The sequence below is a fragment of the Meriones unguiculatus genome, chromosome 20 (genome assembly GCF_030254825.1).
Source record: "Meriones unguiculatus strain TT.TT164.6M chromosome 20, Bangor_MerUng_6.1, whole genome shotgun sequence".
NCBI lineage: Eukaryota > Metazoa > Chordata > Mammalia > Rodentia > Muridae > Meriones > Meriones unguiculatus.
In genome coordinates this window covers 63,361,337-63,387,112 of record NC_083367.1, presented here as the reverse complement: position 1 = coordinate 63,387,112, position 25,776 = coordinate 63,361,337, and the positions used below count along the sequence as shown (strand labels likewise).

General features: G+C 44.5%; 1 long non-coding RNA gene, 1 other non-coding gene and 1 pseudogene across 2 annotated transcripts; 1 reads left to right on the top strand and 2 right to left on the bottom strand.

The window, feature by feature from the left end:
* Window positions 1-354: 354 nt before the first annotated feature.
* Window positions 355-5,353, bottom strand: LOC132649534 (uncharacterized). Its single transcript, XR_009588021.1, has 2 exons — window positions 5,084-5,353; window positions 355-851 (listed from the first exon to the last, which is right to left on the bottom strand). It is a non-coding gene; the product is annotated as an uncharacterized LOC132649534 (long non-coding RNA).
* On the top strand, window positions 1,381-1,612 carry LOC110547877 (small nuclear ribonucleoprotein G-like; annotated as a pseudogene).
* Window positions 5,354-18,907: 13,554 nt separating the features above from the next.
* Window positions 18,908-19,010, bottom strand: LOC132649633 (U6 spliceosomal RNA). Its single transcript, XR_009588117.1, has one exon. It is a non-coding gene; the product is annotated as a U6 spliceosomal RNA (small nuclear RNA).
* Window positions 19,011-25,776: the final 6,766 nt, after the last annotated feature.

Genomic DNA, 25,776 nt, shown 5'->3' with positions numbered 1-25,776 from the left:
GAGGCCCAGTGTAGCATTTAGTTTGTAGATTTAAAAATACCCACATCTTCAGCTCGGTTTGGATGGTGCCCAGGCGTGAGTATAACTTTTAGTAGGTACCCACACTTGTAAAGTTCATAATGGCCATAATGGCAGTGTTTGGGGGTTTGGTACCAGGGTTGAACCTAGGGCCTCCTCTGTGTTAGGCAAGTGATGGGCTGCTGAGTTATCTCCACAGCTCCACTGTGAGATTTCAAGCGAACCTAGAAACTCCTTATAAAAACTGTTTTAATACATTATTTTTAATCATCAAGCCTTTGTGTTTGTTTATAGCACTGAGCTCTGGAATAAACTAAAATAAAAATCACTCATAAAATATCTTATTGTCTTTATAACATAGTTGCTTTCAGCTTTGAGAAACTTGGGTTTTCCATTTGAGCTGTACTCTACCAACTGGGCCATAATCCATTTCTTCCAGCCTCTTTTCTATTTATTTATTTATTTATTTTTGAGACGGACTCTCACTATGTTGTCTAGGCTAACCTCCAACTCCAGAACTCAAGCAACCCTCCTGCTGAAGTCTTCCAAGTGATTCCTGAAATGAATGAGCCGCCGCAGAAGACTGTGCCAGGCTTGTTACAGCCAAGAGCTCACTGTGACGGGATCTTGAGAACTGTGGCCCTTTGGCAGGACTCAGGAGCAGGTGGCTGGAGAGCACAGCTATGGCGAGAACAGCTCATCAGAGCTTCTGAGCTCCTGTGACTTTTGAATACACAAAGCTGGAATTTGTCTCTGCTAAGTTTAGAGACTAGGTTTGTGCGACCTCAAGTTCTGGGGAAAAAAAAATCCATCAAGAGCCTCCATGGTGCACCCTGAAGGAAAAGATGATACACTTGTGAAGTTGATAACAGCATCAATTAAGAGTACCCCCCCCATCCTTCCACCCTAATCCCATCCCCATCCTTCATCCCCACCACCAAATACTGGGATTCTGAGTACCACAAAAGTCAATAGAAAATTCTTCTCTTGTAAAACAAATAACTGAAGCTGGGCATAATGGTGCACACCTTTAATTCCATCACTTGGGATAGAGAGGCAGGCAGATCTCTGAGGTGAACAGCCTGATCTACAAAGTGAGTATCAGGACAGCCAGGGCTACACAGAGAAACACTGTCTCAAAAAACAAACAAGCAACAAAACCAAAACAAACACAAACCCACTGGAAGAGCAATGGGGAAGCCTTTGAGTTATGAAGCTCTCTGGTAAGGATAAATGCTATAGACAGATACCAAACACTGTAATACCAAAATGATGGTGTGCAAACTGCTTTTTGTTCTAGTATAGAATTTAAAAGTTAAAATATTCTTTGCCACTGCCAAGCTCAGCTCACTGAGGAGTCCCATGAGCAAGGTCCACTCTCCTGAGCTGAAGAAATGTATGGACAAGAAACTTATTATTGAAAGTAAATGGTGGCCAGCGTGAACATGGGCCACTGCGAGGACTTTGATCCATTTAGGAATCTTGTGACTCTGAATGTATGGAGATGGCAGCTGGTGGACAGCAGAAGAACATTGGAATGGTGGTCATAAGAGGAAACCACAGCGTCACGATAGAAGCTTTGGAAAGAGTCTGAACAACGGCTAATCAGCACAGGAGGCGCCTCCGTCCCCAAGGGCCTGTCAGACTGTGATGTAGAATTAGCTTGTGTACATTTTCATATGAAACTTTTTGCTAAATAAACTTTGGTGGTAGTCAAAAAAAAGTTAAAACATTAAAAAAACTACATTAAGGTGTGCTAATAAGTACAAAAGTACGAGACTATATAATTTTTGATGTGGACAGCAGTGGGGAGAGACAGGGATAGAGCTTTTATACGTGACTGAAGTTAAGTAGCTCTCAGTTAAATATAGATCATGGGCTCGTGAGATGGCCCAGTGGCTGAAGCTGTTTGCTCCCAAGCCTAATAAATTGGGTTTGATCCCTGGAACTCATACAGTAGAAGAAAAGAACCAATTCTCACAAGTTGTTCTCTGATCTTCGCAATATGTATCTCCCCATAAACACTACCCCCTGCTGCCAGATAGTTTGCCATAAAACGTTTTGTATAATCCTCCTGCGTTTTGATCTGAATGCTCATGGTCTTGGTACCTATTTGGTAGTACTGTTTAGGAAGGGTATGGTAGTTTATATAAAAATGGCCTCCATAGTCTTTGAATGCTTGGTCATCAGAGAGTGGCACTACTTGAGAAGGATTAGGAGGTGTGGCCTAGTTGGAGTAGGTGTGGTCTTGATAGAGAAAGTATGTCACTGGGAGTGGGCTCTGAAGTTTCAAATGCTCAAGCCAGGCCCAGTCTCTCTCTCTTTCTCTGCCTGCCATCTCCGTTGGATCCAGATGTAGAACTCTCAGCTACTTCTCCAGCACCTCATCTGCCTGCACACCATTTTTTTCCTCACCATGATGATAATGGACTGAACCTCTGAACCTGTAAGCTTTGAATGCTTTCTCTTATAAGAGCTGCTGTGGTCACGGTGCCTCTTCTTAGCAACAGAACACTGACTAAGACAAAGGCTTAGGAAATGTGGTCTTGTTGAAAGATGTATGTCAAGAGGGGTGGGCTTTGAGAATAAAAAGCCTCACCTACTCCCGGTTTGCTCTCTGCTTCCTGCCTACAGTTCAAGCTGTGAGCCCTCAGTTTCTCTTCCAGCCACCATTCCTGCTGCTTGCTACCATGCTTCCCTGCCATGACAGACTCTTAACCCTTTGGAACCATAAGCTCAAATAAATACATAGAAGCTGCCTTGGTCATGGTGTTTTATCACAGCAATAGAAAAATAACAAACACACCATATTAACAATAGGTAGAGATGATAAAAATGCCCTTTAACACCTAAATGGATAAAGTGAATGTGGAGAGAGAGAATATTCTTCAGTCATAAAAAGTAAAGAAATTCTGATACTTTGCAATCCACTTCAGTATCTGACATAATGAAACTCTACATGATTGATTGGTGGTCTACAGGAGCTGGGGAGTGGGCAGGAGAAAGGAATTGATCAGTGATGACTATCAGTTTTGCAGGATAGTCCTACAAATCTGTGGCAAAGCAGTACGTGATCACTGAATCTTGCTGTCATGCACACTTAAAAATAGGTAAGGTAGGCTGCTGGGGTGATAGCTCATCCGGAGGAGTCCCTGCCTTGTCCCTGAGGACCTGAGTTTCATCCCAGAATCCACATAAAAAGGCAGAGTGTGGTGCTTGGGTGGATGGCTCAGTGGGCAAAGTTCTTGTCTTGCATGCAGGGAGCTGAGTTGATTCCCGAGGCTCATTTTTAAAACCTGCATGTTGTGGTACAGACTTGCAATCCCAACCCTGGGGAGGCAGAGGCAGGTGGATCCTTGGAGATTGCTGGCCACCAGCCTAGCCCACTTGGTGAAAAATCCTGTATCCAAAAATGGAAGATGGAGCCTGAGGAATGACTCTCAAGGTTGACCTCTGTCTTCTACATGTATGCATACATATGTGCCGATACACACATGTGCATGCATGCACAGTTAATATGATAAATTTTGTGTTGCACACTTTTTAACATAAAGAAATCATTCCCTAATGTTAATTGTTATTTCTCCTGTTTATTTTCTGTCACTAAGTGTGAAAATAGGCATATTTAATTACCCTGTGCTTGGTGGGTGCTACTATAGACAAGCCCAAGACCTTATAATTCACAGATAATAAGATTACGTTAAGGTCCACTTAAGACACTCGTTCTGCCGTGAAGAGAACTGAGGGCTTTACAAGTGCTTTAAATCGAAAGTTAGTGGCCTTTAAGTAGAGCATATCTCTTGGTTCCTTTGAGTAGTTGTGCTTGCTGGTATCAACTCAAGAGCCCTTCAAAGAGAGCCAGGTAAGTGCTTGGAAGGTGTTGCTCCATGCAGAGAGCTGAGAGCCAAGGGACTGTGGTCAGATAATCCCAATTCCCTTCCGTCAAGGAATTTACAACTGAATGGGGACCAGGAGAAAATGTCAACCTGGTGTCAAACCACAGAGGTCTTGAGTACACAACTGTGCATGGATGTTCTTGTTTTCCATTGACCAACATTCCTTCCCTCTTCTGAAATAGTATTTGGACAGCTTGTCTACCCGCCAGTCTCTGTCCAAGGAATGTGTGAGGCGAAGAGAACCCCAGCTCTAATTTTGGATAAGTGACTCAGTTGTGGTTGCTGAGAAGGTCCACGAGAGCTGCGCAGACACTGACTGAGTGGCTTTCCTTGGCTCTTCCAAAGAGACCTGGCTTTGCTGTTGTTTTGTTTTAACTAGGAAGCTGTCGGCCTGGTGATGCCAAGGAGTGACATATGGTAGAAAGCTCAGTTGAAAATTAAGTGGGCCTGATGTGATACCTCAAACCTGTAACCAGTACTGGGAAGGCTGCAGCAGGAGGATTACCATGAGTCCAGGCTGGCCTGGACTACAGAGTGAGAGATCGTGTCTCAAACAAACAAGAGGGAAGGCAGGAAGGAAGGACTTTTAAAACCAAGCTAAGTCATCAGCCCTGAAATCATTTATATACAAGTAATGTTATAGAACCCAACAGGTTATTTCTATATATTTAGAAATATATATGTGTGTAAGAAAAAGAAGGCAGAGGCCACAAACTTGAAAGAGAACAAGTTGGAAACACAGGAGGGGTTGGAGGGAGAAAAAGGAAAATAATATTATAATTTAATTTTTAAAAAATCTTAACTAGTTATAGCTCACTGTAGCCAATTGTAACTTGTATATAAATTTCAATGAATCATCACAGAAATGTTGAAGCATAAGGTGTGCACAACATTTTACATAAGAGAAATGCTATGACCCTGGTATATCTGTGTTTAGGGCCCGAAGAAGGAGAAGGGCACCAGGCGAATGGCCCGGGCACAGTGACTTTGTCTGTGTTTAAGAAATCTTCCCAGGGCCCCACCCAGAAATTTTTATTCCCTTGCATTGATCTAAATTTGTTCTCTACCCAGCCCATACCCTCACCTACTCACTCACACACATGCAAAACACACACACATACATCAGATTCTAGAAAGTATAAGATGCAAAATAAATAAATATTTAAAACCTTTCTGTCTTGATGAATTCATGTTGAACTTGGCTGCAATGAGCCACTCCAGGGCTGGGAAGCAGCCAGTGCTCTCCTCTTCCCTCTGAGGTGAACGGATGCTCTTGGCTTGATTCAGCTGAATGAGAAAGCTTCTGAGCTGCTCCTGCCCATCCACCACTGCTTTCAGGACACTCAGGTCTGGCTTGAGCGCAGAGCGCAGAACTGGCTCCATACCCATGCTCTGTGCTGTTTTCTGAAACACACGGCCCTTGAAGGCAGGCATCCTGCCTGCTGCATTCCTCCGTCAGTGTCTGCCTAACAGAAGACATCCAGCGAGCGCCAGGAATGAGTGAATGAGTGACAGTTTGGCTTCTCTGAAACTTGGGAGATGATTGACTCAGGAGTTACAGTGGCTGAGAAAACGGACTCTGTGACCGGAGAGTTCCCCACTTGCAGGTCACCCGCACAGCCTTTTCTTCTTTTCGAACTGAGAGTTTGTTGTTGTTGTTATTAATTCATGGCATAAATTAATATGCTCTTTCCCTACAAACTCTAAACATTACAAAAAACAACAACACAAAACAAAAAACCCACTTTTTGTTTGTTTCTTTGTTTTGTTTTAGAAATCATGGCAGGTTCAGCCAAGTCATAACCTCGGGAACTCCAGCTCATCATTCCTGGAGAACTCAATGCCAAAAGACCACACCCATCAAGTGAAAGAAGAATTACACCCGGGGGAGACACTGGTGGGCAGAAGAAGGGCAGGTGCTAGCGCATGGCAAGCCTGGGGGTGCCATTTGCTGCAGAGCCGGCGGCACTTGGGGGACGGCCAGCTCACGTCTTCCTCAACGGGTCAGCAAGGCCCAATATCAAATTCATTATTCTGCTGGTGGACAATGGGTAGATTAGCTCTCATTCTATTTCCTCCTCTGGCTGTAGGCCCCTCTGAAAGGCGGGGAGCTGGGGGAACTGTGAAAGCCTTCTATTTTCATTAGTTGTGTGCGGTTGATGGCATTTGCACATTCCTCTGCTCCTACCTACTTATCTTGCTGCCCGTAGTATTTGTTTACACTTACGTGTGTGCCCTGGTAGATGGTGAACTTTTCTGGGGCTAGGCCTCTGGACACCAGAATTTTCCTTATCCAAGTGCGGCAAACTGAACACCTGGGAAGTCAATCACAGGCCTTGTAAAAAAGTGCACTTTTGTCCTGCAGTCCCTTCAGAGCCTGTGATGCTTGAAGTTGGCTTTAAACGCCAACTTGCTAAAATTTACAATCACCTGAGGCTCAACTGAAGAACTTTCTGCATCAGATTGGCCTGTGGATAAATGTGTGGGGAGGTGGGATAGGGAAGGGGTTCTTGACTGTTAATTGCCATAGGAAGACCCAGCCAGCAAGCAGCATTTAGTTTCTGCCTTTGAGCTTGTTCTTGAATTTCTGCCCTGACTTCCATCAGTGATAGACTGTATGTCCCCAGCAGTAAGCCGGATAAACCTTTTCCTCTCTTAAGTTGCTTTTAAAGGCCATAATGTTTTATAGCAGCCACAGAATCAAAACTCCAACAGATCCATTCAGTATTTAATGAATTTACAAGGTTTTGAAAATCCTTAGCCCAGCCCTGTAACATGGCAGTTTGTCATCAGCCAGCTGTGGTCTGGCCATCTGAAAGAAAGGGCCAACTTGCTTACAGACACTCTAAAAGTGTAATAGACTTTTCAGGAACCATCTGGATGGTGAAAGAAGAAATTTAATTTTCACAGAGAGACCTTCATAAAATAACCAACTCTGGGCAGCTGTGATGGCGTAAACCTTTAATCCCAGAACTCAATAAGCAGAGAGCAGTGGATCCTTGAGTTTGAGGCCTGGTCTAGAGAGAATTCTAGGACAGCCAGGACTACACAGACAAACCCTGTCTCGATAAACCAATAATGATGATGATGACAATGATGATGATGATAATAGTAACAGAACTCTGTGAACATGTTGTTACTAGGGGCAGTTAACTGGTTTAGTGTGTAAGGTGCTTGCCACCAAGTCTAATGATGCAAGCCCAGTCTCACAGACCCACCTGTTAGAACGAGACACCCAATTTTCCATAAGCTGTCCCCTGGCATCCCACATGTACTGTGAAACCCGAGTGTCCTCTCCTCCCAAATAAACACTTCAATACTTTTTAATTTAAAAAAAAAAAAGAAATTTTTGTTTCTACAATGACACTCAAATATATATTGACCTTGCCCAAGTTCACTGATGCTATCCTTTTTTTCAACTCCTATGACATTTTCCTAGCACCCAGGATCAGTATCCCTTCCTTCTTCCTAAGGGTGGGGCATACACTTTATTTCTCTCTGTCTCCTCAGACCTAGCATACCATAGATAGTGAATAAATGAATTCAAACAAATGAGGGATGTGTGATGTAGTTGTTTGCTGCAGTTGCTGTGGTAAAGTACCGCAGGCCAGCTAGCTTTGAAACAACGGAGATTTGTTTCCTCCTGCTCTGGAGTCCAGGTGGACAGCAGTGTCTCTTCCTGTGGGAAAGGTCTTTCCCAAGCTCCTCTCTTTACCTTGGAGATGGCCGTCTTCCCCCTGTGTCTTCACGTTCCCTTCCTCTATGTGTGACTCCAGGTCCAGCATTATCTTTCTGTGACAGCAGCCATACTGAATTTGAGTTACCGTCATGACCTCATTTTAAACTTGATGAGTACTATAAAGACCCAGACTCCAAACAGGTCGCATTTGGAAGTAATTGGTAGTGGGACTTTTAATGTATGCCTGTTGTGGGTTAGGGGGCACAGTTCGTCTCATTAAGAGGGTTAGGGAGCAGCTATGGATGCTGGGGACAGCAGTGGGTATTGGAGGGATCTAGTTAATAGCAAAAGGTGCCTGTTAGTTAGCTCCCTTCACACTACACTCTGGAAAGTGTGAGAGTGAGAGAGCAGAGAATCCCGCCTGAATCTCCCTGTCAAAGCTTAACTCTCACCTTCTGGAAAAGGCTCAACCAAACCTTCATGGGTTGAGTTTTGTGTTGCCCAACCAAAAAGAAAAAAAAATTCTGAGTGTAGTAGCATACAACATTAATCCCAGCACTCAGCAGAAAGAACCAATAGGATCTTTTTGAATTTTTTGGCCAGCCTGGTCTATATAGCAAACTCCAGAACAGCCAGAACTAAATAAAGAAATCCTGTGTCAAACAAATGAACAAACAAACCTGATCTTACACAGGGGACATGAGATTGGAAGAACCTGACAAGCACAAAGAAACTGGGGAATGTATGTCTTTAGTGGCTAGGGTTGGACACATGCATATCGAGGCCACTGTCTATCTACACAAGACAACCATCACACATACTTTGATGGAATGTATGTACAGCTCTCACGACTGAAGCCAGCTGAGGCTTCAACTGACATTCAGGCCTTGAGACTTCAGAAGCCAACAAGGAAAAACACACATCAATGTCTGTTTTAAAAACAGTGCCAGACATGGTGGCTCATGGGTTTCACTCCAGCTCTTAGGATGCACAGGCAGGTGGAGCTCTGTGAGTTTGATCTAGGTCAGCCTGTCTCGAACAAACAACTGACAACAACAACAACAACAAAAAGCATTAATAGTGGTGGCGAGATGGCTCAGTGGATAAGAGCACTTGCTTTGCAATTGTGAGGACCTGAGTTCAAATTCTACCACCTACATAAAAAAGCAGGGCATGACTATGCATGCCTGTATACCCAGACAAATCCCAGAAGCTTGCTGGCTGGACAACCTAGCCAAAGTGGCTAGCTTCTAGTTCAGTGGGAGTACCTGTCTCAAGGCAATAAGGCGAAGAGCATAAAGAAAGGCATCCAATGTCTTCCTCCGATCTCTGCATACTCATACACAGGCATGCTCACTTGCATGCTCACACACTGAACTCTCTCGTTCTTTCTCATGCACACGTGTGCACACACATGACAATAATGATGATGATGATGATGATGATAAAAACAGCAATTAAGACAGAGGATATATCAGTGATAGAGCTCTTGCTATCACGTGGGAAAGCAAAGTGAAGGGGTCATAAATGGGTGGATGATTCATTTAATCTCAGGGAATATTGAACTCTTCTTGAATCTAAAACTGCCTACATGGCTAGATTGAAAGTCACATTTAAAGATTTAATGTTTAATGATTGCTGAACTACTAAAATTTGCATCTCCCCTCCATCAGGGTCCCAGCTGATAGCTGAAGCCATCTGAGGGAGGAAGCCATGCACTTCCACCTCTCTGGCAGTTTTTGCCTTCTACAGATGCCCTCAGGGCCACTCAGAGATGAGTGAGACTTCGTGGGGGAAAAAGAAGGTGAATGGAATTTCCCAGACTTGGAAGGGTTAAGCCCTGAGTCAACCTACAGAAATGGCACACCCAGTGTGAGGTCCACGGGTTAAGTAACTTATCTGTGACTCACATCGCTGGATACACTCTGTTCTATAGAATGTTGGCTAGCAACTCGCTTGCAAACACTGTATCCAATGGCTCTGTTACCTATAGCGTCGGAGGAGGAGAGACAGGGTTACTCATATTGACCTAGCACCAGGTGATGAGATGAGTGTGGCAGCGAAAGGGACATGGGGTTTGACTCAGAAAAGAATCCCACTGTACTGTGGGATTCCACTTCCATAGCAAGCTGGGAAGCCAGAGAAAAGACCCTTTCCCCCAGGCTGAAGAGCAGAGAGTGACACCACCCAACAGGCTTTGCGAACAGGAAAAAGGCAGAAAAAGGAATCCAACCCAAAGGTCCTTCCTCCTTGGATGCCCTGGCTTTTCCAGAGGCTCTATGTGACTGCATGCTGAGAAGCTGGCAGCATGTCACGCTGGTTGGAGTTTTAAACCAAGACCTTAGAATCCAGTAAGAGCAGCCACAGAACCTATTAAAATCTTCCTTTGTATTTGTAAGTTAACAGGAATGAAGCCTGCAAGAGGGTGGGGCTGTGTGTCTACTGCCGGAAACAAGGTGTGATGAGTCGCTGTTTGGTTGCTAGGCGATGGGTTTTATGTGACAACAGTCCCTTCCCTTTAAAGCACTGGAGTACTCTTTTTGTTTAATGAAAGCAGAGCCTTTTCTAGGTACAAGAAGTACATGCAGTTTACACGAATCTGCGATAGTATAGTAAACAGGGTTTATGAAAGGGAATGCTATTCTATTCTTGAATTCTTCTGTTTGTTTTACATCACCACCACAGAAATCATTTGCCTGAGGAGACAGGCTGCCTCTTCCTCTTGTTTGTCTTGTCTGGCTGTGGTCTGCATGGGATAGATTGTCTCCCCAGCTTCTAAATCACCGCATCTGTATTGCCAATGTGCTTCTGCGCCTCTCAACAGAGTGAGCTTACGTTTGGAGTTGTGGTATAAATGTGTGGTCATGTTGATGCAGGGAAAGGAAGGCAATGAAGCCCCTCTGCCTGGGTTCCAGTCAGCCTATCCTACTGACTGACAGCCAGGAAACTTCAATATAACCGATAAAGCCAAAATTGCCTTGTTCTGGCTGGTTTTGTGTCAATTCCACAGGAGCCAGAAGACAGAAGAGGGAACCTCAGTTGAGAATTGCTCCCACCAGATTGTCCTATAAGCAATCCGTGGAGCATTTTCTTGACTAGGGATTGCTGTGGGAGGGCCCAGCTTACTGTGTGTGGTGCCGTCCCAAGCTGGCGGCCCTGTATGCTATAAGCAAGCAGACTGAGCAAGCTGCAGGGAGCAAGCCATTAAGCAGCACTCCTCCATGGCCTCTGCATCAGCTCCTGCCTCCGGGTTCCTGCCTCGACTTCCCTTGCTAATGGAGTTATGAGCTGCAAAGTGAAACAAATCCTTTCCTCCCCAGGCTGCTTTCGGTTTTAGTGTCTCATCACAGCAATAGAAACCCTAACTAAGACACAACCTACAGAGAGAATCTGTTTGCCTAACAGTAGCTCAAGCCAGTCTGTTAAAAACAACACCACAATGGGAGTGGCTCTTGCTTAGGGGGAGAATGTTTATGGCCCTGAGCTTTACTGTATGAGTGCTGTGTGCTCTTCTCCCACCCCTGAACAGAAGCAGTAGTCTTCAAGAAAACCGCTTCACAATGTCACTTACAAAAGGAAACTAAAATAAGAAATATATTTAAGCCAACAGCTATATATTTTTTTCTTAATCTTTAAACTTTAAGCTTTGCTTGATCTTTAAATCTTGTAATTTATATCCTTTGAGGAATATAATTTCGAAAGCCATAGGATCAGGGTGGTGAGATGGCTCAGGAGATAATGGCTCTTGCTGCTAAGCCTGTAGATTTGAGTTCCATCCCCAAGACCCACATTTAGGGTGAAAGGAGGGAACTGCATTCTGCAAGTTGTCCCCTGACCTCCACATGTGGTATGGCTGTTCACAAGCAAACACACAACCAACTAACTAAATATATAAGTATGGGGCTGGAGAGACGGCTCAGTGGTTAAGAGCACTGTCTGCCCTTCCAAAGGACCTGGGTTCAATTCCCAGCACCTACATGGCAGCTCACAACTGTCTGTAACTCCAGTTCCAAGGGATCTGACACCTTCACGCTAATGCGCATAAAATAAAAGTAAAAAAATAAATTATAAAATAAATAAATGTATTATAAGTATACAAATAAAGGCAACTAAGTACTTAATTGAAATTTTAATTTAAGAGGAAGAATGAAATAGCAAACCATACAGCTATTGCACAGACTCTCTGAGCTTGCACCCATGTACTAGGATTGTAGTATACATTCCCTATGGTTACTCTGTCTAACTAATTGATGAATTCTCTATTTTTTTTCCTGAGTGGAGGTCCCTAAGGGGGATGGGAACTCTTTAAGTTGCTGGGGTTTAAGTTGCTGGGGTGTCTCCCTGCTGCCGCTAACAGTATTTCTTCTTTCCTGGCTTTTAAATTACATTTATTTATTTATTTAAAGTATGTGAGTGTGTGTGTGTGTGTGTGTGTGTGTGTACAGAGAGGTTAAATAAGTGGTTGAGAACGCTATATTTAGTATGTAACAGACTGAGTTTGGGTTCTAGACTGGTAAGGTCCAGAATTTATACTCCTAGCCTCTCTAGGTTTCTGCCTCTGCCATCAAAATGGGAAAAGAAGTACTTATTCAGAGCGGTTGTCAAGACACTGCTTTTTATAACTGTGCTCTCTTTGACTTTGTTCTGGGAAGGGCCTGATGCCTCACCTGACCCAAGGCTCAAAGGCCTTGTACACAACGAGGCAGTGCAGAAGCCCATCTGAGCCCCAGCACTCACCTTGTCTTGATCTGAGATGGTACCAAGGTGGATACTGTCTTCTCTGGGCTTGCCTTGAGACCCACCCTGCAGACTCACATCCTCAAAGCCTGGACTGAACCTCACAGGGGACCAGAACAGGTACCGTGAAGCCGACTGTACCTACCAAGAGTCCCTCTCCTGCGGGAACACGCCTGGGGCTGCACGCAGGGAGAGGAGCTGACAATCATTCGAGGGGACATGCTATTCTCTGCCCTTGCTGAAGACAGCCAAAACACAGCTGACCCTTCTGCAAGGGAGAGGGTGGGAGGCGGGGACACGGTACATGCCCCACCACATCCATGCATGTACACGGGTCATTTACCGTCCACCACACTCTCACTACAGGTGCACTCTCTACCGTGTGCTCACACAGTACATGCTCCCCACGGCTTTCCTTTAGCAGCAAACCCTTCTTGAGGCAGGGCCGACACCAGCATTCCAAAGACAGCACAATTCACTCCCCTGCCTGCAGAAGGCCCAACTCCAACACTAAATCATAGCAGCTGCCAAAGAGCAGCCATGGGCCCCACCCTTTTCACAGGAAGTGAGAAAGAGCAAATAGCTAGTTTTTTTTTTTTTTCTTTAAGGGCTGGTGCACATGTTAAATAAGTGATTAAAAGGAGAGAGAGAGAGCTATTTAAGAGGTAGTGACAGCTCTGAAGAAGTACAATAGGGCAGGGACCAGGCAGCAGCCTGGCAGAGACCACAGGATTCCCATAAAGTCTTTTATGAACAGGGCTTTGAAATTCCTGAGCCCGCAGGAGGTGCCTCCGTCTTCGGTTCACTGGGGCTGTGCCGCCAAGAATGCACCGAGCCTTCAGTGCCCTTGGGACACCTGAGCTGTGGGTCAGGGAGGTGGCCCTAGGGAAGAATTCCAGAATTGGGACTGGGCTCTTTTGGCATTAAGACTACCAAAGCCTGACATCTTCCTGGGGCTGTAACTCAAGAGGCCCACCAAAAAAAAAAAAAAAAAAAAGGCTGGTGTATGTGCCTTCGGGACACAGGGTAAAATGGGACTTGAGAGGCTTGGAGTCATCAAGGCCTGCTTGACAGCATACCACTGTCCATGGAGCTGGGATTCATCACACTGAGAGTGAGGATCTCCTGTTGCTCTAGCCAGTGTGAAAACCGGATAGACTTGGGATTTGCAGAAAACAGTCTCTCTCTTACAGTCCCTTGAAAACAAACAAACAAAAGTCCAAGAACTACAAGCAGATGCTCTAGAACCAGAGGATTGGTAGTGAAGGACTTTGGAGGAAAACAAACGTCAGGGCACGAGGTGCAGTAGTCCCGCCTGGAGTCTTGTTAAAATGTCGGTTTTGAGGCTTCAGAGGTGGCTCATGAAGTAAACTGCTTGTTGGCTGAACATGAAAGGTTTGAATCCCAGAACCTATGTGCAAAGCTGCACATGTAGCCTGCGCCTGCATTTCCAGGGACAGTGCCACCTACACAGCTCATTCTCCAATCAGCCTAGTGTAATGAGTCACCTCCAGACACAGTAAGAGACCCTGTCTCAAAGCACAGGGTGGAGAGGCTGGAGAGATGGCTTAGTAGTTACCAGGCTGCTCTTGCAGAGGATCCGAGTTAGGTTTCTAGCATCTGTGTTGGGTGACTCACAACTGCCTGTAATTCCAGCTCCAGGGGATCTAACACTTATAGCCTCTGGGTACACCTGTACACAAAGCACACACACTTGAAAATAATATAAATATTTGGGTGGTAGTGGCACACACCTTTAATCCCAGCACTCAGAAGGCAGATGCAAGCAGATCTTGAGTTTGAGGCCAGCCAGGATTACATACTGAGATCCTGTCTCAAAAACAACAATAGTAACAAAAATATAAAAAGAAAGTGGAGAGCAATTGAAGAAGATATTGGAGACTGACCTGTTGGCTTCCATTTTTTTATATACTTGTATGCACGCATGTATTTTACACACCAAGAGACATATGTATTTCAAGAAGGGTCGGGCATCTCCACCAGGCAGTGCCAAGGCTTCTCGGCCTTGGACTAGTCTTTGAATACTAAAGGCCCAGAGAGGACATGGGAGGTTTGATTAGTGGGTGCTCGGGCAGATGGGAAGGCTTTCTGGAGGAGGGGTTATGTTATACCGGGCTGTAAGAATGCATGAGGACAATAAAGATACCCTAGATCACCATACATGTGACATGATGAGTCCTCATTATGTATGGCCACCGTCTAGTCAATGTCAGGGATGAAATGACCCAAGACCCTTGGTGGGGAAAAAGAGGAGGTCCAACAGGCCTTGGCAACTGAATTTGCCATTTATTAGCTGGGAGACTAGGAAATCTCACTCACATTCAAGTCTTCTCTGAAAATAGAAGGGTAACAAGCCCCAGTCCCCAAGAATTTGGGAAAGGATTGAGCCAGGTGACATAACCATATCCTGGCAGTGGACATGTAAAGAACCTTTGCTGAGGGCTGTTGTCATCTTGTCGTTATCAGCAACAAGGGAGTGGCATGTCCTGTTGCCTAGATCAGCCTACCGACCTGTTGTCCAACCCCAATCTGTAGTTCTTGGGGTGCAGGGCAGCCATGACTCTGAGATAGATGGACACGGCATCAAAGGGAAGCTTTGCTCCCTGAGGCCAAGGGAAACCCCACCTGCCCCTGCTCTGGACAGAAGTAACCAGGGAGCACGCGCCTGTGATTTCAGCACCTGAGAAGTAGAGGCAGGAGGACGGGGGGTCAGGTGTTCCTGGCTATTTTATGTACTTGGTTTTGCGGCTTGAGCTGCAGGACACCCTGCCTTAAAAAAAAAAAAAGCAAACCAACCAAACAACCAATGACACAATGCCACAAAACAATCTAAATTGCCTGCCATCCTGCCTAAGATGGCAGGCTGTCTACCTCTCAAAACACGGCCGTTTAGCTGTAAGCAGTTGGGGCCCTGCTTAGGACAGGTTGGATTATCTGATGTGCCTTCTCCCCGCTTGGACCTCGGCAGGCAAGCAAGAGCTCCGTGAATGGGGGAGTCGGTAACAGAGGGGAGGACAGATGCATTTTCCAAACACTCCCTTTGACAGATAAGCAGCCCCCAAGGTACCAGGCAACACCACACACCAGCTGGGCCCTGCCGGGGAGGAGCAGCCAGCAATGGCATGACAGGAATCTAAACACAAGTGATTTTATTTCTCCACTCACTGGCATGTTTTCATCCCGACATTTTTCTTCCTGTCCGGTAGGGCAGAGCAAATGATCTTTCGGTCAGTTGGCAATGCTCCATTTTTTTTTTTTTAAACGCATTTGTACATGAGACTGTGAGTCTGTTAGGTAAATGGCAGTGTACAAAGTTTCCACCCTTCTTTTATTCTTTAATTGTGTGTGTGCACGTGGAAGACAGAGATCAACCTTGCATGCCCTGCCTCCGAAACCATCCACCTTTTTTAGATGATGATATTTATTTAGATGTTGGAAAACAAATACGTACTATAATGCATAAAATATTTTAAATTTTTGATGGACCCAAAGCAAAAGCACAAATTAAATTTTATCAACTTTCAAAAATATTACATTTTAATTATATCCTCATTATCACCATTATTATTACTTATATTGGCTATTTTGAAAGAGGATCCTTCTACATAGTCCTGGCTGCTTTGGAACTCATTTTGGAGACCAGCCTGGCTTTGAACTAACGGAGATCCACTTGCCCCTGCCTTCTGGGTGCTTGGATTAAAGGTGTGCCCAACCCCCCCTGGATTGATTATTTTATTGTTTGAGATTATATTATAATTAATCTTCCTTTTCCCTTTCTTCTCTCCAAACCCTTCTTGTTCCATATTCCTTCTTGCTTTCTCTCAAATCCATGCCTTCTTTGTTCATTGCTTGTTGTATTTGTGTGTCTGTGTATTTGTGTGTATATGTACATATACATATATACATATTGCAACTTGCTCAGTCTACATAATGCTATTTGTATGAAGGTTTTCAGGGCTGATCACCCAGTACTGGAAGATCAATTGGTGTGCTCTTTCCTGGAGAAGACTATTTCTCCTGCTTTCAGCATTCCTTAGGTGTCTGTAGTTCTTCCTGTAGAGTTGAAAGCTTAATCCACCTTGTCTTTTGAAGTAGATTCTCACTGGAATCGGGGGAGCTCACTGATTTGGTTGGGCTGGCTGGCCAGTGAGCCCTAGGGCTCCTGCTGTCTCTCCCTGATCTCTCCCCGAGCCCCAGCATGAGCCATCATGTCTGGCTTGAGCAGCGAGCACTTTAACCAGTGTGCTCTCTCTCCCTCCTGCTCCTGTTCTTTATCTGATCTTTCAGGAACGGGAGCACCCGGACGTTTCCCAGGTGAGAGAGCAACATGGGTAACCCCTCCTCTCCTCTGCTGAGCACAGAGCCCGGGTCCCTGTCAGGGGCTGTCCCTGGCCCAGTGCTTTCCTAGAGAGCCCCACACCTGACTCGCCCTCTGGGTGAGCCCCACCTAAGAGAGACTCCCTGCACACTCCCACGGGAGCGTCAGCGAGCAAAGTTCACTGTGGCTAGAAGGCCCTCCTACTCATGACTCCTTCACCCCAGTCCCTCAAGACAGATGCCATGAAAGAAGATCATCTCACTGGAGGAAGGGGACTCCGTGGACTCCTCCTCCCACCCTGAGCCATGGACGCATTTACACATGACCTAACAGGGGACTGGCAACCTGTAGATCGAATCCTTGTTGCTATTATCAATGTCACCAGGCTAACTGATAGGAACAATGGAGGGCTAGCCACAGCAGACACTGTGCGCTGGGTTTGCAGGCCGGAGCAGGGTGTGACCCCTCCCTCTGGCTGCCTTCTGGTCACTGTGCAATGACTGGTAGGGAGCGTGTTACAGAAATTAAAGGTGTTGAGAGTGAGAGAAGAAATGACGGGCTCTGAGCAACCAGAGCGTGCCTAAGGGACAGGCTGGCTATGAGAAGTGAGAAAGCAAGACGGTGACTTGAACTGTTCTTTCCAGAGAGAGTCAAGAGGAAGGGGCATCACAAAGGAGAATCTGGTGAAGGCGGAGAGGTGAGAGAAGGGCAAGACCTCCTTGGGGAGTGGCATCGTCTAGCTTGGCTGCTGTGGAGTGGGGACAGGAGGTAAGACTGAAGTGAAGGAAAAGGCACAATGGAGCTAGCTGGAGAATGGCCCTCTGTCCCTCAGAGGAACCAGAACCTTGTCGTGTGAGCATTCAGGGACAGGACAGTGGCCTTTGTGGGCTATGCTGGCCTCAGCAATAGGAACTGGGGATGGACTTGAAGGGGAGTGTCATCAGGGAAGGTCAGAGAAAGAGGCCAGGGACTCCCTGGAGGGAAGTTATATAATGCTTAGCTCAGTGGCACACACTCACCCAAGTGTGTCATCCATTGGGGGTCATAGGTGATCCTCTCTAGGGACAGATAAGGGAAACCCTGCCCTCAATGCTTGCCAGGCTCAGTCAGCTCACTGTACTCTCCCGAGCGACCGTACAGGCTCCAGGGTGAAGTCCACAGCTCTTCCCCACAGCTTAATGCTTTACTGCGTGGTCAGTGCACGTGACACATGATCCCCAAACCAATGTGTCTAACAGGCTAGCAAAGCCGCTGGACCTTCCACTGAGTGCATTATTCAGCCAGCCACATTCCTCAGTTTCCCCCTGTTTCTCAGAACCCTGACATCTTTGAGGCTTCTAAAACAGCCATTTTGTAGACCATGCCTCACTTTGGATTTCTGATGTTTCCTCTTTGGTTGAAGCGAGGTGTTTTAGCAGAAACTTCACAGAAAGAGTTCATGTTGTTATTGCAGCTTATCAGATGGAACAGGATTCCATCTGTCCTGTTATCACTGCTATTCATTTTTTTCTTGACAGGTCCTGGCTCAGGTTTATTTACACAAATAGCAACCACTTAAGGATATCAACTCTGACTTCTACCCAGGAAAACACCAGTCTTTCTGTCCTCACCAGAGTCTTCATGGGCCCTGGGATTCCTGGCCTTGGCACTAGGCAGCAGAGCCCGAGACACCAGTGATATAGGCACCCATGCACTGGGAATGTAACGAGCTTCCGTAGTTTGGTGCGGGCAATTTGGTCAAGTTAACTGAACTTGTGGCTGAAGGACTAGGAGTTTGGGCTTCCTTGGGATTGACCAGGGTCTGAAGGGTAATGGCATGTGACACAGCGTTGGCACCATTGTTCTGGAGCTTCTCTAATGCTCCTTCAGATTCTTGGAAAACAATGTGTTTTCCAGGAACTGCTTTATGGTTTCTAGAGTTTCATTTCTTCTATGATTTCTGGGCTATTTTGGGGTCTGTGCTGTGGTTCCTAAACTGGCTGTGTCTACCCAGTAGCTGGACAATAAAGTTAATTTTGGTTATTTGGCTCAGGTGGTATTTCAGATATTATTTTTTTCATCATGAAGTTACTTCTTTTTATTTTTAAAGAAGGACTTAAGACCATGTAAATAAATAATTTTTCATCAAACTTTGTCACTAGATTTAGCACCCACTGATGTCTCTTGCTTTAAATATTACCATGAAGGCTACTAAATGGTGATTTTTCTCTTTCTCTTCTTTCTTTCTTCCTTTCTTTCTTAAGTATGGAATGTTTCACAAATTTGAATGTCATCCTTGTGCAGGGGCCATGCTAATTTTCTCTGTATTGTCCTTAATTTAGTATATGTGCTACTGAAGCCAGAATTAAACGGTCACTTTCTAATCCTATAGTTTCATCTACATTGATTGGCATGCTACTGTAAAGTTGAGCTGTCTGTTTATCATCTATCTATATTTAAGATCTATTCATTTTTACTTTATGTGTACGAGTGTTTTCCTGTATGTATATTTTATACAGTGCCCATAGGAACTAGAAGATGGCATTGGATCCCTGGAAGCAGCATTACTGATGGGTGCGAGCAGACAAGTGGGTGCTGGGAACAGAATCCCGGAACTCTGCAAGAGCATCAAGTGCTCTTAACTGCTGAACCATGATACAGTCCCCATGATACAGTTTAATGTTTGAACCATTCCAGATTTGGCTAAGGAAAGCACATTATTCAAATTGGCTTCTGTGTCCTCCTGATTTATCTCCATCATACTTTGGGAACTACCTGATGTTCTAGCTCTACAAGATATTCTAAGTTTATCTTGTGCTTTTACTGATTGTTCTAGTTTCATCTCAGTTGCTGTGATAAAACACCATGACTGAAAGCAACGTAGAAGAGGAAAGGGTTTATTTCACCTTACAGCTCCAGGTCACAGCCTATCACTGAGGGAAATCAGGGCGGGAACGCGAAGCTGAAACCATGGGGAAACACTCTTTGCTCATACATTTTCTCCCTTCCTTGCTTAGCTAGCTTTCTTACTTACACAGTTTAGGACGATCTGCCCAGGGAATGGTGCAGCCCGCTATGCGATGGGTCCTCCTTATCAATGAACAAGTAAGACAAGTCCCTACAGGCTGGTCTAATCTGGGCAATTCCCCCACTAAGACTCCTCCTTTAAAGGAGCTAGGAGACTCGTCAAGGGAGGTTCAGTGAGTGTTCATGAGCATTTCTGAATTTCATCCTGATGGATTATGTGTCATGCTTTCTTCACAGACAGTGGTCCTTAGGGAATTCATATGTGGCATAGATGAATCTCTTCCAATCCCACTGGCATTCTGTAATGTTATCTCCACAGCTAGAGGCTTCAGTAGGCGTCTGGATAGGCAACAGCAAACAGCCTCATCTTGCCTTTTGTAATGTGAAGGGGAAAAAGAAAAAAGAAAACAACAACAGCAGCAACAACAAAAACACTTCAACCTGAAGTTCTTAGAAGGCCAAGTCTGCATGCCAGCAGTATTAGAACTGCACATATTTAATGCGATAATTATGCCCACTGCTGCTGCACATTTGCTTGCTCTTCAGAAACAATGATTTCTGGTAAATGACTTCCCCAAAGTCCCACAAAGTTTCCTCAAGTTCTAGTCCTAAAGTAGAGAGAAAAGTACATTATGGAAAAACCAAAGAAATAAAATATCACTGGGACGGTATTAGGGACAATAGTACTGCTCGGGAGACCTGTATATCATATCCATGAAAGCCAGTCAGCTGTCTCCAGGAAGTGGCATTTCTGATAACACATTGCCTTTAGGATGAGGTCAAATGCCTTTTAGTATATGCCTGAAGCCATTTTTCTTTGATTGCTTCACTGGAGACACTCCAGGATCCAAAGACCTTGTGCCTGGTGTTGCCTATAATCTCTGTTGCCTCCACCATCCTTTCCATTGAACATATACTTAAATTCTTCCATGTTTGTTATTTGCTTATTCATCTCTCTCATTCCCAGCAGACCACAATTCCTGCCTTTTTTTAGCACAAACCTCGAGTCACAATTGTTTGCATGTACCTGGAACATAGAAAAGGATCAAGAGTCCTTTGTAGGGTGGATGGATACTTCCAAGGAGTCCACTTAAAATGGAGATCAGAGGTTGACAAGATGACCCTACAGGGGAGGGCACTGTTATCAAGTCCGACAACCTGAGTTCCACCCTTGGGATCCTCACAGTAGAAAGAGAGACGTGACTCCTGCCGTTTGTGCACACACATGACATTTGAAAAAAGAGTGATGGAGATTGGGCTCTAAGGGGAAAGCTGTGTCCTTTGGTGTTGTGGAATTAATAATACTTAATATCGGTTCATATATTATTAATGAATATGTAAAAGAAATTATTATATTAATATTCATTAATGCCGATTATTAATATGGCAGCAGTTGTTCCTTCACCCAATATTTTATAAATAAAATACAAAGAGACCTGTTAGATGTAATTCAAGCCTTAGAGCACTGGAGCCGGGCAGATACCAATGCTCTAAGCTATCTTGTCTATCTTCCCATCCAAAGCCCCCATAAATAATGGTACGTGTTCTGCTTGGGCTGCTTCTGCTCCATCAGGCCAAGTTGCTCTTGGCCATGTGCTCCTAGGTACCCTAACCCATGGTGACCTGCTCCTTTCTTCCTAGCCCAGGCAGTAGGCAACTTTTTAGCCAATCAGGGATAATTTTGGAGGCAAGGTTCACACAAAGTCATTTTGGATTCATGAGAATTTGCTTGTAGGACAGTAAGGATCTTGGGGTGGAGCAAACAATTAACATTTGAATACATAGTAGCCTTAGATCAATCCCAGCACTTTTGCTTAGGAAAAATAAAGCAAGCTTTCACTACTCTTTGACTTCTCAGTTTTGTCGACAAAAGATTTGGGGGGAGGGGGAGAGCAACACTAAAGAGTTAGAAAAAGGGCAAGTTTTCAACAGCAGCACTTGGTTGGAGCAATGACAACAAAATAGGCTGAGTCAACCACACTCCAATCACTGTCCCCGTGACAAGAGTTAAAAGGAAAATCAAGACCATTTCATTCAGACTTACAGGCACTGGGTGTCTGATTTTACATTCTGTGTCACTATTTTTTTGTAGCTAATAATTTCTCAGTTGTTATGTGGTGGATTCTAATTTCTCATCACTAAAATACAACTTTTGTGACAGACAGTTAAAACTAAAAGCGTGCATTAACGTAGTCTCATAAGCGAGCCTGTGTCATTTCCTCTCTATTGAACCGGCTGCTCACCTGATGAAATCAAATGATCCAAATTAGCATTTTGGGATTAAATATATGTTGCATAAGTCACATGGATAAAGAGTCAGGGAAAAAAGTATTCCACTTACATTCAAGTAATATTTTATATGCTTCTGTTCAGTTCACTTAAAACATATTTGGATACTGTACTAGTCAGGGTTCTCTAGAGAGATAGAATTGATAGACTGAGTAAATACTACCTATGGAGTGAACTTATTAGATTGGCTTCATTATATTTATTATGAAAATGGTTTTTCTTAGATTGGTCTATATACTGGAGAGGCTGGGACTCTAGTAGCTGCTCAGTCCTTTGATGCCTGCGTCACAATTTGGCACTGAAGCTCCAATGCTCAGCTCACATTGTAAGGCCTAAGAAACTGAGTTCCCATGACAGCAAAGGATAACAGCAATAAAGCAGATGCACTCACCAGCAGGGAGCAAAGATGGGCAAGGAAAACAGCTCCACTTTCCTTCTGACCTCTTTATTCTGTGAGACCTGCTGTTCACCTTTAATCCTCCCTGTAGACACCCTCTCGGACCCACCCAGAACCCTCTAGACCGTCCCAGAGGGGAGTCCCACCTCTAAGTCCCATCTAGATATAATCAAGTTGACAAGTCAGATTAACTCTCACAGGCAGAGAATGTCTTGTGTCCTGACTAAGCAATGTCAGATGTGCAAATGAGCATGTTCGACTTTCTACATCATCAGAACAACAAAAATTCCAAAAGGCGCACCAATGTTGTTGACACTGACTCACCAAGTACCCCTGATTTTACTTATTACTTATGGCCATTGGCAATAATGGCTAAAAAGGGTTGTGGGGCAGGCACGGTGGCACATATCTTTAATCAGGTAGAAGGATCTTCCTGAGTTTGAGGCCAACCTGGCTTATATAGTGAGTTCCAGACTAACCAGAGCTAGACTACAAAAACAAAACACTGCTGTGGGGTTCAGAGGGCTTACTGAAGACAGGAAAAGAGAGCTGAGGGCCACTACAGCTGGTTAGTTGAGATGGTGACGTAATGACTTGTGCACCAGATGGTCTGAAAATAGGTTAGAGGTGCTAACAAAACCAGTATTAGCTGCGCTTTCTTTTATAAGGTCCAGGTGAGGGGGTTCCATATTGGTTGGCCTGATGTGGGCAATAAACTCACTGTCCAGGTTTTTCTGATAGGGCTTTGATAGACCCATGTGTTCTTGATTTAATCGAGGAAGTTCATAGTTGGTGCTATTTTTATTTGTGTAAATGTGTTACCACTTTGTGCCTCATGGTTTGCGCTGTTAACTTACAAAGCAAGATGCAGAGTCAGTCTGTATCTGTTAGCTCTGACCATAGAGCCGACTGCTCTTATGAAATGGAGTCACTTAGGGCAGGACACAGTCTGGAAGCTCTATAAAGAGTAACTTAGGTATAACTTGATCTCCAGTTTACTAGTAACTTCCACAACCACCCGGTGTTCACAAACGCCCATGCATATACACTGCATGCCTTCCAGTTTGGTACGGAAGTCTCCCTTTGATTAGCAGCATTGAAAATGATGTTTTATATCTCTTATGAAAATCAGTTGACAAAGAAATTCTAAAAGCTTTGAAGGGGAGAAAAACTTCCTCCGAAATGTGTGCATTTATATTTATACTAAAAAGATCATCTTTAATTTTTGTTAAAAATCTGCTTTCCAGCTTGGTAGTGGTGGTACACACCTCTAATCCCAGAACTTGGGGCACAGAAGCAGGTGGATCTCTGAGTTCGAGGCCAACCTGGTTTAAAGAGTGAGTTCCAGGACATGCAGGGCTACACAGAGAAACCCTGTCTCAATAAATAAATAAACAAATAAATAAATAAATAAATAGAATCTGCATTCTGTTTTGTTATTTTGTGTTTTGTTTTTACTAATTTTTTGTCTTCTATGTACTTAGTCTTACCAGGTAGAGTCACATTCATGAAGCATTACTGGGTTGGGATCTCAGCACGTTAAGAAAGCACAGTTATTGCCATAAAGGTGCCCTTTATTTTCCTGGTGACTGCTTGTCAGTCAGTCTCTTTGACTAAAATGTTTTCATTAAGTTCTTCTAAAGAATATCAAACACGGTTCGAGAGACGGCGCAGCAGGTGAAGGCATCCGCCCCACATCTGAGTCCTCTCCCTGGGAGCCACATGGTGGAAGAACAGCACTGATTCTCAGAAGTTGTTCTCAGATCCCTATGCACACATCATAGCCTGCACACGTATACAGGCACAGATAACGGGATAACCTGTATAATTAATTAATTGTTTATATATATTAATTAAATGCAGGAAATTATTACGGCAGCAGTTTTCTTTAACCAGCTATTTATTTCCCCAGTGACTGGCACAGAGAGACTATGATTTTTTATTAAGCTCTAGGTGCTGTGCTGGGCAGATTCTGAGCCATTCTAATCTTACTACCCTAAAAACCTACATAAAAGTGACTCACTTGCCAATCTGATGACTCCTGGGTGGCTTTTGCTCCATCAGTCTGTCCTCATGTCCACATACTCATTGTCCATCCTGCCCCATGGTGACTCCTTCTCTCTCCTCCTTCCTCTCCACCTGCTACATCTTCTGCTGCTCTCCTCCCAGCCTCGTGGTCTGGTTCTTGTGGTCTCTCAACCCCAAGCCTGGGAACCTAAACTCTGCCTACCTCTCTTCTGCTCTGTCACAGGCTTCAGCTCTTTATCAACCCATCAGAGATAACTGGGGAGCATTCCTTACATCACATGGACACAGGAGATGGTTCAACATTCATAACAATGTTCATGGCAGGGTGGTAACCAGATCTCAGGGCACTGAAATCAGCATCTGAAACACACAATGCAGGAGACCGTTCTCCAACAACAACTGTTATGGTAGTTTGAACAAGAACAGTCCCCATAGACGCATATATTTGAATGCTTAGTCATCTGAGAGTGGCACTACTTGAGAAGAATTAGGAGGTGTGGCTTTTTGGAGTAGGTGTAGTCTTGATGGAGGAAGTGTGTCATCAAGGGTGGGCTTTGAGGTTTTAAAAGCCCAAGTCAGGCCCAGCATCCTCTGCTGCCTTCAGAGCCAGAGCCAGAACTCTCAGCTACTTCTCCAGCACCATGTCTGCCTGTGTGCCCCCATGCTCCCCAACATGATGATAATGGGCTAAATCTCTGAAACTGTAGGCCAGCTCCAATTAAATGCTTCCTTTTACAACAGTTGCTGTGGTCACGGTGTTTCTTCACAGCAACAGAACACTGTCTAAAACAACTGCAATATAATTTTTAATTTAAAATACCAAATGTCTCATGCTGAAAAGATTTTCCAAAGCCATTCGTCAAGTGAATGACAGACAATTAAGTCTGAAGCTGCTATTTGGATATTTGAATTCATGGATGGTAACTGGGCCTTATTACAAACTACTGCCTGACTTTGACACCAGCATAATCAATGACTACATCTCTGTAGAAGGAGCAGTAAAGATACAATCGTCACAACTTGATGCATTTTCCTCTTACTCATACACAGGAAAAGGCACAAGAGAACTTTTCACAGTTTTGCAGGCCAGATTCATGTCATTCACAAATTTAGGAACTGCAAACATCTCAGTCAGTCTTTTCAGTAAAGCAACTTATAGGTAAAGAAACGGATATTCAGAGATTGGGAAACCCACACAAAATCAGACAGAAAGGAGGCTGGGGTTAAACACAGGCCTTGCTCTAGGCACCTTCCACTTCAACTTTCTCTATTGTAGTCAAAGCTTGGAACTTCTGTCCATTATCTCTTAGTAGGAAAGCACAGAATATTTGAAAGTCATTCTTATGACCCGTTGCTTCCTAGTTCCTAATCCTAAACAGATCTAACT